Genomic DNA, 14656 nt, shown 5'->3' on the forward strand with positions numbered 1-14656 from the left:
GCTTTAAAAAAGTAAACTATCCACCCTTCCATATTCATCAGGATCTATCTCATAATAACATTATTTCCCCCGCCCTCCCCCCCAATTATTTTTCCTATGAAAAACCACTCAAACACTTTCATTCTGGCAACTATGCTCATCAGCCTTGATTTGTCCCTGTTTTGCAGGGAAGGGTATTAAATGCTCTGAGGAAGTGGAACATAAAGATTAGAGGTGGGGCTGGCGGAGGAAGCAAGCTGTCTGTGCAGGTGAGTTCTGGTCTCAGTTTTCACGAGGTGATGGGCAAGAAGGGGGAACGCAAAGGGAAGGAGAGAAAGAGTGAAGGCACATGTTGTTTGCTTTGAAAGAGGTTTTAGGCGAAGCCCTGGTGGCAGCCCATCAAGAATGTTCAGTTGGTTAAATGACTTCTGGAACTGGGACTTTCCTAAGAAGTCACACCACAGTGAGAGGGCGGAGCTGGAACACCAATTCCTGTCCTTTAGCAGCTCTCTCTGTGCATCTGTCTGCGTAGCAAGCTGGTGAGGTATTGGGCAGCCCCTCTACTGGTCCCACACCCAGTTTCCAGGAGCCAGGATCATTCTACAGGTCTCTAAAGCCTTTAAGGAAGACCAAATCTTTCCGTAGCCAGCCTGGAAATCAAAGATGCTCCAAACCACCATTTAATAAGTCAGTGATTTATTGAAAGAAGAGCAATTCACTAGCAGACCCTCCAAACGAATCTATAGGTATAATACATGAATAACTGCCTAGCCTGAAGTGAGCAGCATATTCTAAATAACTGTAGGTGCCAAGATATCATCTAATGACTTTTAACTGAGGAAGCATATGCCCTAAAGAATTTTTAGGAGGGGTGGGTACATGCATGTGTGCAAACATGTATCCTACTATATAAAAAAAAAAGTCTCTGTTTTTAAGTCACACTAGGATTACAAACCAATACAATGAGTGAACCTAAAATATGACATATTATTTAAACACAGGCACAAACAAAAGCAGAAAGCTAGCCTAATTCATACCAGAAAGTATCAAAAACAGACATTCTGGTAAGTATCTAGCTAGTCTGACAGTCTCAAAGCAGTAACTTCGAATTAGTATGGAGAAATTACAATGTTGGTGGTGTATGAATACCTCCGGGTGGAACTGGCACAGGATGTCATGTACACTAGGAAGAGGTGCCTCTGAAGTTTGTCGGTTTATTGCATCATAACAGGGTTCCACCTCCAGGACTCATATTTTCCCAGTTTATTTTGTTATTCTTTTCAAGACAAAGCTTTCTCTGTCCTTTCATCAACAAACAAACAAATGCTACTGTTCTTGTCATTTCCTGATAGCTTGCTTTTTTGGGGGGGGTGGGTGTGGGAGAGGAGAGGAGGGACACTAAGGCTTTTTTTTGTGGGGGGGGAAACAGAACCAACTTTCTAACTGATGAAGAAGTGGAGGGAAACTGAAACAGTAGAGTGAAGAATCAGTCGGGCACACAGGCAATGCCTTCCCTAACCACAATGATACTCCATTTAGAAGTAGCACCTCCAGCAAAAGCAGCCCTACACAGCACTGCGCCCACCTGCCCATCACATCTTCCCTACCAGTTCCTTCCTGAAAATCTGAAATCTACACAAACCCCCTGGCCACAGCACCAGAAGAGGCCCGCTGTTCTTGCTCCTTTTCCTGAGACAGCAGACCAAGTCCTCTTTGGGTCCTTTCTACTCAGAAGCAAAATACATTTTGCTTGAGGCATTCATGAAGGAAAATGATAATGGTTTCGTAATCTGAGGTGAATTCAAGCCTGTGGGTTTGGAGGGAGGGTGGTATAAGAAGACATAATTACTGGATGATTCTCAGAAAGTATGTTTATTCTTGCACAGGGTCTAGTTTTAGTCAACAGAATTGAGGATAAGCCTTTTTCCTGACGTTTACATAGCTGAAAAAGTATAAATTATGGAAGGAATAAAAAGCATTACCCCAAGCTCTTCCCTTTCTTTTCCTTCTCTTCACCTTTGTCAGTTCTCAAAAACCAAACTGCTTATAAGCTGAAAATGACTGAGATTTTGTATAGCACTCCAGAGTTAGGATAAAAATCATACAGTTGGAAAAAAAACCCCATATTATTGAAACTCATGCTCTTTCCCAAGGGTGTAGATCACAGGAGGCAGCTGGTTCCTAGTAGATAATGTGAAGATTAGAACCTGCACATACAATACTTAAAAAATCTACAGTTCCCTAAATATTTAGAATACATAAAGAACCCTTAAAACTCAACAACAAAAAACCAAATAACCTCATTAAAAAATGGGCAAGGGACTTGAACTGACATTTCTCCAAAGAAGATATACAAACAACAACAAGCATATAAAAAGATGCTCGGGCTTCCCTGGTGGCGCAGTGGTTAAGAATCCACCTGCCAATGCAGGGGACACGGGTTCAAGCCCCGGTCCGGGAAGATCCCACATGCTGTGGAGCAACTAAGCCCATGCGCCACAGCTACTGAGCCTGCGCTCTAGAGCCTGTGAGCCACAACTACTGAGCCCATGTGCCACAACTACTGAAGCCCACGTGCCTAGAGCCTGAGCTCCGCAACAAGAGAAGCCACTGCAATGAGAAGCCAGAGCACCACAATGAAGAGTAGCCCCCGCTCGCCACAACTAGAGAAAGCCCACACACAGCAAAAAAGACCCAATGCAGCCAAAAATAAATAAATACAATAAATTAAAAAAAAAAAGATGCTCAATATCACTAATTGTTAGAAAAATGCAAATCAAAACTATATCATCTTACATCCATCAGGATGGCTGCTATAAAGAAAAAAAAACAGAAAACAACAAGTTATTAGCTAGGTTGTGGAGAAAATGGAACCCTTGGGCACTGTTGGTGGGAATGTAAAAGGGTGTAGCTGCTATGGAAAACAGTATGGCAATTCCTCAAAAAATTAAAAATAGAACTACCATATGATCTACCAATACCGCTTTTGGATATATATACAAAAGAATTGAAAGCAGGGTCTCAAAGAGGTATTTGGACACCCATGTTCACAGCAGCATTAGTGACAAAGGCCAAAGGCGGAAGCAATCCAAATGTCATCCACAGATGAATGGATAAAGAAAATGTGGTCTGTACATATAATGGAAAGGTGGTCTGTACATATACATTCAGCCTCAAAAAGGAAGGAAGTTCTGACACATGCTACACCATGGATGAACCCTGAGGACATTATGCAAAGTGAAATAAAGCAGTCACAAGAAGACAAATACTGTATGCTTCCACTTATGTGAAGTACCTAGAGTAGTCAATCTCATAGAAACAGAAAGTAGAATGTGGTTGCCAGGGGCTGGGGGAGGGGAAATGGAGAGTTGTTGTTTCATGGCTATGGAGTTTCCATTTCACAAAATGAAAAAGTTCTGGAGATGAGTTGTACAACAATGTGAATATATTTAACGCTACTGAACTACACATGTAATAGTTAAGATGGTAAATTTTATGCGTGTTTTACCACAGTTGAAAAACCCAAATCTATGGCTCCCAGTATGCTAGTGTTGATAACAATAATACCTCAGACACACCCAGGAACTTCTCTCTGAGAGGCCCAGAGAGCTGGCCTACAGACTTGCTGATGCCAACTCAAAACGACGGCCGAGGACAAATTCAACTATATGGTTGCACTCATCAGAGCTTTATTTTTTATTTTCTTTTTCTCCACTAACATGAATATTTTGAATATCTCACCATTTCACTCCTCTGAAACTCAGGCCACCCAAACATCTGTGGATGCTGATTCTGAAGTGCTACTCTGCATTATCTGGGATTCTGGGGAAAAGAGGCCTGCCTAAATGTCAGGGTCCAGGAGAGGAGGGATATGTGAAGTCAACCCCCTTCCTCTTCTTATTTAGAGAATTCAGTAACATGCCCATGCAGTCCCTCCCCATAAAATTCAGCATCTTTTCTCCAGATAAAAGATGACCACTTCTCTCTTTCTACTTTTGACCTTCACACTGAACTGGCAGTACTTCCTGTCTAAGAATTACACGTGAGATTAATATTCCAGGTGTTCTCCACCATCCAACACGATCTACCACCTTCTTGCCATTCTGAGTTCTCTTCTTTTTGTCTTTTTCTTTTTCCGAAACCACTTCCAGATTTGGGGATCAGAGGCGCTGCATAATAATGACACTTTATAAACCTTGTCTTGCATCTCAGACACAAAGGAGCACAGTGAAGGTAGAAAGCTGGAGAAATGGCTGGGGAGAGAACAGATTCCCCCAGGAGAAAGGGAAACAGCTTTCGGAAGGATGCACTCCAAGAAAAAAGATGTCAGGTCCATCCGGAAAGTATTTAACAAAATAAAAAGCCCTTTTCTGCTATGAGCAGCAGATTAGCAGAATACAAAACTCCCTGAACAACAAACCTCTAGGACCAATTAAAAATCAAAACAAAACCGAAAGAAGAGCTCCTTCTAGGGATGTCCAGCCACGGCTAAGCTGTAAGCCTCTTTCTGGTGCTCAGGAGAGCTCCTGGTGCCATGTGCAAGAGACCTGTCCACGGCAGTGCTCCTCCGTGTGTCTCCTCCAGGCATTTATTTGTGCAAAGGGCTTCAAACATCAAATAAAGTCCAATCTCCCCTCCAGCTCCCACCCCCAGTGGAAACGTGGGCTGCCTCAGTCAGAGCTAGTGCAGGGTTTCTGAAACCACTTGGGCTGAGAGATCTCCAACTTAGAATCCTCCCATAGTCTGTCAGCTTCCTCTCCATCTTCTTGCATAACATGGTAGCAAAACACGAAAAAAATGTGGCAATCTGAGGACATCGACAATGATTTTTTTCCTCTTGCCTCACAGTTTTGGTTATTTTGCAGTACTGGGACATAAACAACACATGGGTCCCCTAACCCCTCACCCCGTTGTCGTTATGTTTTTCAGCACAGACACTTTGTAGTACACTTTGGAATGAAGAGAAGGAAACAAGAAGCTCCCAAACCTGGGCTCTTCTCTGCCTTTCTCTCCCTGCCTCTGTTAACACGTGAACAGCCACAGAAGAAGGCTCGTTCGTTTTCAAACGGCCCAGAAAAAAGCTCGGCAATCTCTCTGGCTAACCTGTTTTAGTGCTTAATGATAGTCCAAGAAGGTAGTAACTTCCTTCCTCTCACTCAGATTTGAGACATTTTCCTTTGTCATACAGGTCTGCAAGCGGCAGGCCGTTGTGTAAGAGCCTTTTACTGAAGTTCTGTATTAAACTGTCCCTCAAGGACCACAGGATGAATAATCTTGGGCCCTTTAGCTGTTTCTGGGCTCTAATTTCCAATGCTTTAACCATCTCTTGGGCTCTTCTCTAGACTCCTCAAATCTTCCTTTCTAGAGGAAGCACAAGCTGAAGACACAAAGCTCTAGTGACAGACCTCATGGCTTCTATACACCCTGCACATAACAGCCCCAGGCTATGCTCTGAAACCCTGGGGCAGGGGGAGGCAGGGGACTTCCTCATCCCACATTCAAACTGCCCACACCCCTCTACTCCCATTTTCTGTTAATAAAAAGAAGGAAAATTGCCAAAAAAAAAAAAAAAAAAGAACACAGAAAGGAAGAGGGCAGAAAAAAATATATAAAAGAAAAGGGAACTTAAGAATTTATAATGATACAAGAAATTATTTTAACAGGAAATACAAGCCAAAAGATTCGTTCTGCCAGGCAAAAAGTGCATAAAAACAACAAACTTCTACATGCAGCCTTGCAGTGAGTTTGTCCACACATTATTGCTGCATTTTCTACCGCCCTTTGAACACCCGGCATCTGCCTGCAAACACAAAATGATGTGTCCCAGTTTATGCTAATAGGGAAACTCAAGGAGAGGCTTAGCTGGATTCCATGAAATAAGTAATTTAACGACCATCTGAAGGTTTGTTTTTTAGGGTACAGAAGTTCTGAATAGGGAAGCGGGAGGTTCTGAGAATTTCATTTTCATAATAATGGCTTGCTGCTTGTTCCTCTAATAACGTGTGGCTACCAGCTACGCCCTGGATCTTATATTCAAAGCCGGAGCAATTTCTTCACATTGCAAAGAATTAAAGATGGTTTAAGGAAAGAGAACCAGTTAGGTATTTTAGAATGGCTATGAAAGATTTTTCAGGGGAAGAAAAAAAAGGCACTAACCTGTGTTGTTTTAATCCGCTGAAATGACCCAGGTTCTCAAGTTCCCCCTCTGTCTTCTGGCCAGCTTCCTGTAAGTGTTGCATGTGACATTATACTTCCTCACTGCACCTTCTCTGACTCGTTCAAGAAGCGGTCAGAGGCATGTGATAAGACCATCTCCCTGCCTGCTTCACGCTGGGGTAATCCTGTGTCTGAAGAAATGCTGTGTCCTCGCAGGGGTCCCCAGCTGGCTTCAGGCATCCCTAGGGCTCAGGTAAAGAGGAGAGAAGCAAAGGGGGTGGGGGGCAGGGGACAGTAGTATCCGGGCTCCTGGCTCTTCCGACTCCACAAGGAGGGAGGCGGAGAAAGGGAGAGACAGAGACTTTTGGGCCCCAGGGCTGCCCATCTTGGGGTAGGGGCGGCTGAGCTCACTGGGGCTTAGGTGCTGTCCTATCACCAGGACAGGCCTTGGTGCTACTGCCCCGGGAACTGCTGAGGAAGGGCGGCCGTGGTGCTGCACCCAGGCTGTCCCCAGGATCCTCTCTGGAGGACACCAGCCCGGAGGAGCATACCCAGGGCCTGGCTCGTGGTTCTGCACCCTGCAGCGACAAGGGCCACTCACCCTGAGTTTCCGGGGACAGTCTCAAGTTCACATCCAGTCTAGCTAGTCCTGCTGACGGACTGTGTGCCCTAATTCTGGGCTCAGCAAACAAAGCCACAGTACTCCCTGCCTCCCAGGGCTAAATAACTGGCACACACTTCCCCCCTGCTGGTCTCCAAAATATGCCAGCCTTTTGGTTTCCCCTGAAAGGGCTGACTTTGTCTTCCTGTGGGATGCTGGGGGGTTCCTGGCGGCACGTGAGCCCTGGCCATGGGGGGCCCTGATGCTGGCCTGGCAAGAGCACCTGGGAGAGGCCTGGAGCGGGGAGGTCTGGAGCAGAGCTGAGGCAGGACCAAGCAAGAAGCCCCGGGCTGCCATTCTAGCTTACTTGTTCCTGTGGTCAGTACCCGCCTCTTTCCTTTTATAATTCCTCTAGCTCTCTGGAGGTCCAATACACTGGAATTTGTGGATGTAGGAAGTGGTATGTGGGAGTAAAACGATGTCCTGGACAGAGGGGAATATTCTGCAATTTGTGCAACTTGACCCAGTGCAGAAACCCCAAAGCTGCTTCTATTTGGCTACGCTGGCGCAATTCTTTTTTTAAAAAATGCTTTTAAAGGCATTTTTAAGTTGTTTTTTAGGAAGGTAACCGTAGACAAGCTCACTGTTCCAAGTCTTGAAAATATTACCCTATAATTCCCTCAAAGAAGTTTTCCATGTGAGAATCCCGAGTGAGGGAACGAACCCTGGGAGTCAGAACTTTGGAGAACACTAAAACTCTGAAGTCTCACCACATGATTGCATTTCTGGCTTTGAAAACATGCAAAACTGTTTTTACCATTTTGACAGTTGATGGTTGGTTTTCTGATTGAACTGTACAGTTAGATTAGCCAGTTGAGTGAGTCAAGGTGGCTGAAAGCACGGCATTCGCTTTAAAATAGGAATAATGGTAAAACTTTGCCATCTTGGAAAAACAAAATACTCCATCGATGATAAATAATAATGAGTCCATTTAAATTTATTTAGAAGTGTCACATTCTGGGCTAAGCTGCCAGTTCCATTTTTTTTCAACTAAGCAGTTACATATGTTCTGCTTCAGCCATGCTCTGTGTGGAATTTTTAAAGGTCTCAACAAAATGCCTTATAACTTCCTTTTAAACTCTAGAATCTGGCCTCCTGTCCATGAATTTTTTTTTTTTTCTGTTTAGGCATTAAAAGAATTTTAATAGACTTTATCCTTTAGAACAGTTGTAGTTATAGAAAAATCAAGAAGATAGTACGGTTCCCACACATTCTGTATCCAATCTCCCTACTATTAAAATCTTACATTTAATATGATAGATAAATAACAATTAAGAAACCCAATATTGACACATTATTATCAACTAAAGGCCATAGGTTATTTCGATTTCCTTAATTTTTTTCCCCAATGTCCTTCATCTGTTCCAGGATCCCATCCAGGACACCATATTACGTTTAGTCATCAAGTCTCCTTAGACTCCTCTTGGCTGTGACAGTTTCTCAGACTTTCCCTGGTTTTGATGACCAGTTCTGAGAAGTACTGGTTAGGTATTTTGTAGAATGTCCCACAATTGGGATCTGTCTGTTGTCTTTCTCATGATACTGGGGTGATGTGTTGTTTGGAGGAAGACCACAGAGGTAAACTGCCATTTTAATCACATCAGATCAAGCATATATACTATCAACATAATTTAATACTGTTGATGTTGGCCTTGATCACCCGAGGTAGTGTTTGTCAGGTTTCTCCACTGGAAGGTTGCTCCTCACCCCCTTCCATACCATACACTTCGGAAGGAAAAGCTTGAGGGTGGAGTATCTATACAAATTATTTTGAATTCTTCTGCACGGAAGATTTCTCTCTTCTCCCCATTCAACAATTTTTTCAACCATTTATTTATATCAGTATGGCCTCATAGGTATTCATTTTATACTTTGGGTTATAATTCAACACTATTTTACTAATTTTGTTGCTCAAATTGTTCTACCTTTGACTGGTGAGAGCTCTTTCAGTTGGCTCCTGTGCTCCTTCGACATTCTCCCACCAATATTCTGTTTCTTGGTTTTTGTTTTTGAGCATTTCATTATTTTCTGGCACTAAAATATGCTCCACACTTATCACGTATAGTACCGCCCCAACTGTCCATTACTTATTTTGTCTTGACAAGAGAATAAAAGAAAATAAATCTATGGGTCTGAGAAAACTTAAATTTGCCTTCAATTGTCATTAGTTCTGCCCCATGTATTAGTAAACATTTTTAAAATTGTTTTTATAAAATTAGTCCTATCCTCTACCAGCAAGAAAACACCAAAACATCAACTGAGTGAAATTCTGCATTTCCTTAATTCCAAGATGCATGTTTGTGTTGATAGTGCTTTTTTCCTTCATATTCTAACATTTCTGGAACCAAAGTATATATTTAATACCATGTCCTTGCCCCCGCCTCCTCACCTGTCATAAATTTGATGGTACACCTTACAGCTGATGGTGTCTTGGGAATGGAGGAAGTAGAGCAGTCGATTAGTTCTTGTTTGGACCGTAGACATCACTTAACTACTTTCACTGATATTTTTTCCCCCACTGAACAAATATTTTGACTAAAGTGGTTTGATGTGTAGCATCTACAGATTTTTACCTACTCCCAGACACATTCTAACTTTACCTCAAACCACATATTCTCATCAAGCATTAAGTTCTTTTCAATTTTGTATGGGTTACTATCTGATTCCTTTTATATTTACCATGTCACTTTTTCAAGATCTCAGAATCCGTCATCATGCCTGAGGAGCCTAATGCTGACACTAAATGGTTGCAAAAAGGATGTCTCACTCTTACAGATGAGGACTAAAAGTGCTTACTGGTCAGAAGCAGATCAGGAAAGACTCCTTGGTCCCCCCCCTTTCCTACTTGGGGAAGCCATCTGATTATGTAATGGCAAAACTGGTCATTCCTTTCTCTATGGCCAGGAACTCATGAACTGCCGCTGCTTTGGGAGTGTCATGCTTTACAGATTTTTTTCTTTTAATGGACAGAGACTCGTTTACCTAATCACCACGGGCATATTTCAAGACAGTCACAGATAAAATGCCCAGAAAAATGCCTTTTCACCCAGGCAGATAGAACTTGGGTACTCTAAACATTATTATGTGTCCTACTCCTGTGTAAAATATACTAAGGTACTGACTGTGCCCTAACCATCTCACCAGCATCCAGAAGAGATTGGAAGAGATGCTACACTGACTTTTTTTGGCAGCCCTTACCACATGCACGGAGTTGTCCTTTGATATCTGCAGGGGATTGGTACCAGGACCACCACCCCGCCCCCGACACACACACCAAAATCCACGGATGCTCAAGTCCCTTACAGTCAGCCCTGTGTATCCGAGGTTCCACTTCGGTGGATACAGAGGGCCCAGTGTACTTTAATTCTCACAGCAACCCTTTGAGGTAGGTACTCTGATCCCCACTTCACAGATAAGTAGCCAAGTTAGAGGAGCTAAATAACCACCCAGAGGCCCTTGATAAGTTTGAAGCCAGAGACTCAGAGCTTCATGCTTCTCTTTGCTATAGATGGTTTACCATCTATAACTCACAAACGGGCACTTTATTGAATACAGTCTTGTTCTCTAATTATTTTTTGTACATGCTTTTCACCTCAGCTAAACCTAAGTGACAGTGAGGACAGGGACAGTGTCTTTTAGCCCATTAACTCAGCTTTCCAGCCTCATTCCAGCAGCTTTCCTGTTAACTCTGAACTTTTGCCTTACTGCCAATCAAATTTTTTTTCTTATTGGAAAAAATTCACAATTTTTCTCATAAAGGTAAATAATTTAACTTCATAATTTCCCTCCCCCTACTTTGTTGTTTAATTTTGTTTTTCATTTATTAGCTTCTTAAATTTTAAGCTTATTTTCTTTTCAGTCCTTTAAATAAAAGTCTTAACTTTTTATCTAACTATATTTTTAGTACAATCCCCATAATTCAGTGCACTGTATTTTCATTGTTAATTTTAAAATAGTCTATAGTTGCAGTAGTGATTTCCTTTTTGATCCAAGAATTATTTAAAAGGACCATATCTTAGTTTCCAAGTGCTTGGATGGAGGTAAGGGCAGGAGCCATCTTGTGTAACTTTCAATGCTATGTTATTGTTATAGGTCTACTTTTTGGTTAGTTTAAGTTTCTTTGTGGTGTAGTATTTTATCAATTTTTGAAAATGATCCATGGTCTTTTAAAAAAACTGTGTATACTTCCTATTTGTTGGGTTAGGTTAATAATAATAACTATGTTATTCAAATCTTCTGTTCCTACTTAATTTTATTTACTTGATAAAATTCTGAAAGTATTTTGTTAAAGTCTCCCACTATGATTATGGAAAAGTTTATTTATGCTTTAAATTTTTAAATTTATTTATATTTTTATTTGCATTATTTTGCTTGTATTTTCTTAATAGCTACTTTTATTTTTATTTATTTATTCGCCTTTGGCTGTGCTGGGTCTTCGGTTCGTGCGAGGGCTTTCTCCAGTTGTGGCAAGCGGGGGCCACTCTTCATCGCGGTGCGCGGGCCTTTCACTATCGCGGCCCCTCCCGTTGCGGGGCACAGGCTCCAGACGCGCAGGCTCAGTAATTGTGGCTCATGGGCCCAGCCGCTCCGTGGCATGTGGGATCTTCCCAGACCAGGGCTCGAACCCGTGTCCCCTGCATTAGCAGGCAGATTCTCAACCACTGCGCCACCAGGGAAGCCCTTGCTTGTATTTTCAACAAGTTTTACTTTAATTCAGTGCTAAATGTTCAGTACATAAAGTTTCATTGTTATTGAATCTTGTTTGATTTATATCTATTCTCTTATGTCTTGTTCAGTATTTCTTTTTACATTGAATCCCACGCTTTTTAGAATTAATATTACTATCCGTATTTTTGTTTTGTTAGTTAGAATTCACCAACCTATCCCTTTATTTTCTGCCTTTCTGTGTAATTTTGGTATACAAAGGCTCCTAAAGACAGCATTTAGCTGGATTATCTTTTTAATCAACCTGAGAGTCACTGATTTTAATACAGGAATTTAACCTAGTCACATTTATTGTTATATGTTTATCTTATGCTTGCTATTTTATCATATGGTTTTCTTCTTACTTTTTTTCCCTCTTTTCTTGACCTTTGCTGATAGACTATGGTTTTTATTATTGTAGCACCCCTAGCTCTGTGTGTGTGTTTTAATATCTAATGGTTTAGAAATCCTACCTATACTTTTTTCTAAAGATCAAATACATGTGACCTTTCTTGGTGAACATCAGAGAACTGCATAGTAGGACCCTGTTAATTGGTAAGGTCAGTCTATTGCTTTGGGAAATTTAATGGTAGATTCATATTAATAACAATAATAGATTTTGTGTATATATGGGAATGACACTACATAGGTATTAGAAACCCTTCTAAAAGAGTATGTGACCAGGTCTCCATTCACTTCCCTTCCCCTTTCCTACAACAAGGACCGGCTACTATAGCTTTCACAAATCTTGTGGATGAGTGTGGGGTAGAGGGGCAGTGGTTGGGATATAGCCAGGAACATCTTAAGGAATGCTTCTGCAAATTCTGGACTCTGAGACATGCAAGCACTTTGGAGATCTGTAGAAGTACCTGTAGAAGGGAGGCTGTCAGGGTGAGTTTCCTGCTACTTCACTTCCAGTCACTAGAAGTCATCATCAGCTGAGAAATCTAATCTAGAATTAGGTAAGAGTGCAACAGTAAGATCACAAGAATGTAAACATACCCTCTAAAGAGGTGAAGAATCCAAATGAGAAAATAAATGTTGCTAGACCTGCTTAGGAGGCTAGAATTCTCAGTTTCTTAATGTCTAATTAAGAAAGCTCAGTAATCAGCAAGAATCCATCCTTTTTTCCCCCTAAAAAGGAGGTGGTTTCCACTTTTTAAAAACTTTGATATAGGTGCAGGGGTGATGGAGAAAATTCTGACCATAAAATACCTAAGCAGGTATTCTTTGTATGTGTTTCTATAAGTGCATGTGTTTGAATAAAGGTTAACATTAAAATTCCATATTTAATTTTTCATGGAGAATCCCAGTGGGAGGGAGGGAATAGGGATAAAGGTGAAGCAACTGTTTGAAGCCCTGCCATTAACTCTCAATTTACTGGACTGAGATCCTGGTTTGGATCACAAAGAAGAAGTGATTAAATACCTTAAAAGAGTGTTTCTGTTCTAACATATTTTAAAAATTAATTTAGCCGCATACAATTTTATGAAGTAAATATTTTTTTAAGCATTCTCATGATACAAAAGGGGAGACTAAGGGATTCCAAGAGTTGAAGGGATTTGTTCAAACAAGTAAATAAGTGATAGAACTGGGATTTAAACCCAAAGTTTCTGACTACAAGTCCAGTGTCATTTCCAACATACACCAAAACTTCTGTCTCAGAGAAAGCTAAACCCATGCACACCACATACATGTTGTGCAGAGAGAAATTGCAGCAAGGCACACCCTTGGCAGTCAGTGCTTCACAATGTAGGTCAAACAGTCCAGCCGGACCCCAGAGCAATTGTTTCTACACTGACCCTCAGGGATTTGGGGAGCATTATGTCATGCCAAAGGCTTTCCTCATTAGCAATCATGCAAAAAGACACCATGCACATTTCTGAGCACTTGGAACAGCTAAAAAGAAGATGAAATGTCAAGAAAGTTCTCTTGATGATGCACTGCACTCTGGTACATTTGATTATGCCACTGTAATGTAATCTAAGCCAGAATCATCAAGCAGAGGCTCTGGCCAGCTGTCTTTAAAGCCAGAGCCCTACCTGACAGAGTCATTCTTTGGCATACTACAGGACCTGAGGCCAACAACCAAACTGGTCGTTTCCAATTTCACGCAGTTTAATTCCAAAAAACTAGGCCCCTCACTCATCTTTGTTGTTGATCAAAACATTGAAAGGATATGGCAAATTCCCTTGTTCAAAAAAAGACTGGCTAGGGGCACACAGAAAGCCTTGACATTCACCCAGGATGAGTTTTAAGAAGCCTCATAAACACAGAACTCCAGAGGTTGTAGACAGTATTGAGAACCAAGACCCTCTCACATATTTCTTGCTCCTTTCTTTTAGGCTGAATAGAGAAAAGAAGAATATAAGGCAATCTTACAATTCAGAGGTGAACCAAGGTTATTGGGAGAGATCATGAGTGGGTATTATGCAGATCTGTAGCCCTGATTCAGGATTTGTGTTTTTCTCACACATATACATAACATGGGACCAAGAGAACAGCTAATTAATTGCCTGTTTTCACAATCTTCCTACTCAGATGCATCCCTCCCTTCCACATTTAAGAGCACATACAATAGGGTAGAATGGGTAAACAAGCTCAGGTCATTCCTAAAAGGAAGGATTCTGGAATCAAACTACCTGGGTTCAAATCCCAGATCCATCACTTACTAGTTGCAGTGAATTACGTTATTCTTTGGGTCCAGTTTACTCATCTGTAACATGCAGATAACCTTCTGAGTATTGACTGTGATGCTGCATTCAAAGAGCTTAGCCAGTGCAGTGCATAAATGGTGGCCCCTGTTACTGTTAGTAGGTGGAAATTTTATTAGGAAAGTCTACATTAGAATTTCTTACAAGAAATGCAATCAGGGACTTCCCTGGTGGCACAGTGGTTAAGAATCCACCTGCCAGTGCAGGGGACACGAGTTCGAGCCCTGGTCCGGGAAGATCCCACATGCCACGGAGCAACTAAGCTCGTGTGCCACGACTACTGAAGCCCGCACGCCTAGAGCCCGTGCTCCACAACAAGACAAGCCACCGCGATGAGAAGCCCACGCACCGCAACGAAGAGTAGTCCCCGCTCGCCGCAACTAGAGAAAGCCTGCACGCGGCAACGAAGACCCAATGCAGCCAAAAATAAATAAATAAATAA

General features: G+C 41.8%; 1 protein-coding gene across 3 annotated transcripts in view; it reads right to left on the reverse strand.

Moving 5' to 3' along the window:
- WIPF1 (WAS/WASL interacting protein family member 1) overlaps positions 1 to 14656 on the reverse strand; it is a 119348-nt gene that overhangs the window by 69840 nt on the left and 34852 nt on the right. The window contains exons 2-3 of one of the 3 annotated variants that reach the window (XM_036857739.1): positions 12370 to 12452; positions 6136 to 6203 (exon numbers count right to left, since the gene is read on the reverse strand). The exons of 1 other annotated variant lie outside the window; for it this stretch is intronic. The gene's annotated coding sequence lies outside the window, so the exon portion shown is untranslated. The remainder of the gene's footprint in view (positions 1 to 6135; positions 6204 to 12369; positions 12453 to 14656) is intronic. One more of the 3 variants, XM_036857740.1, reaches the window with a different exon arrangement.

The sequence above is a fragment of the Balaenoptera musculus genome, chromosome 7 (assembly GCF_009873245.2).
Source record: "Balaenoptera musculus isolate JJ_BM4_2016_0621 chromosome 7, mBalMus1.pri.v3, whole genome shotgun sequence".
Classification (NCBI taxonomy): Eukaryota; Metazoa; Chordata; class Mammalia; order Artiodactyla; family Balaenopteridae; genus Balaenoptera; species Balaenoptera musculus.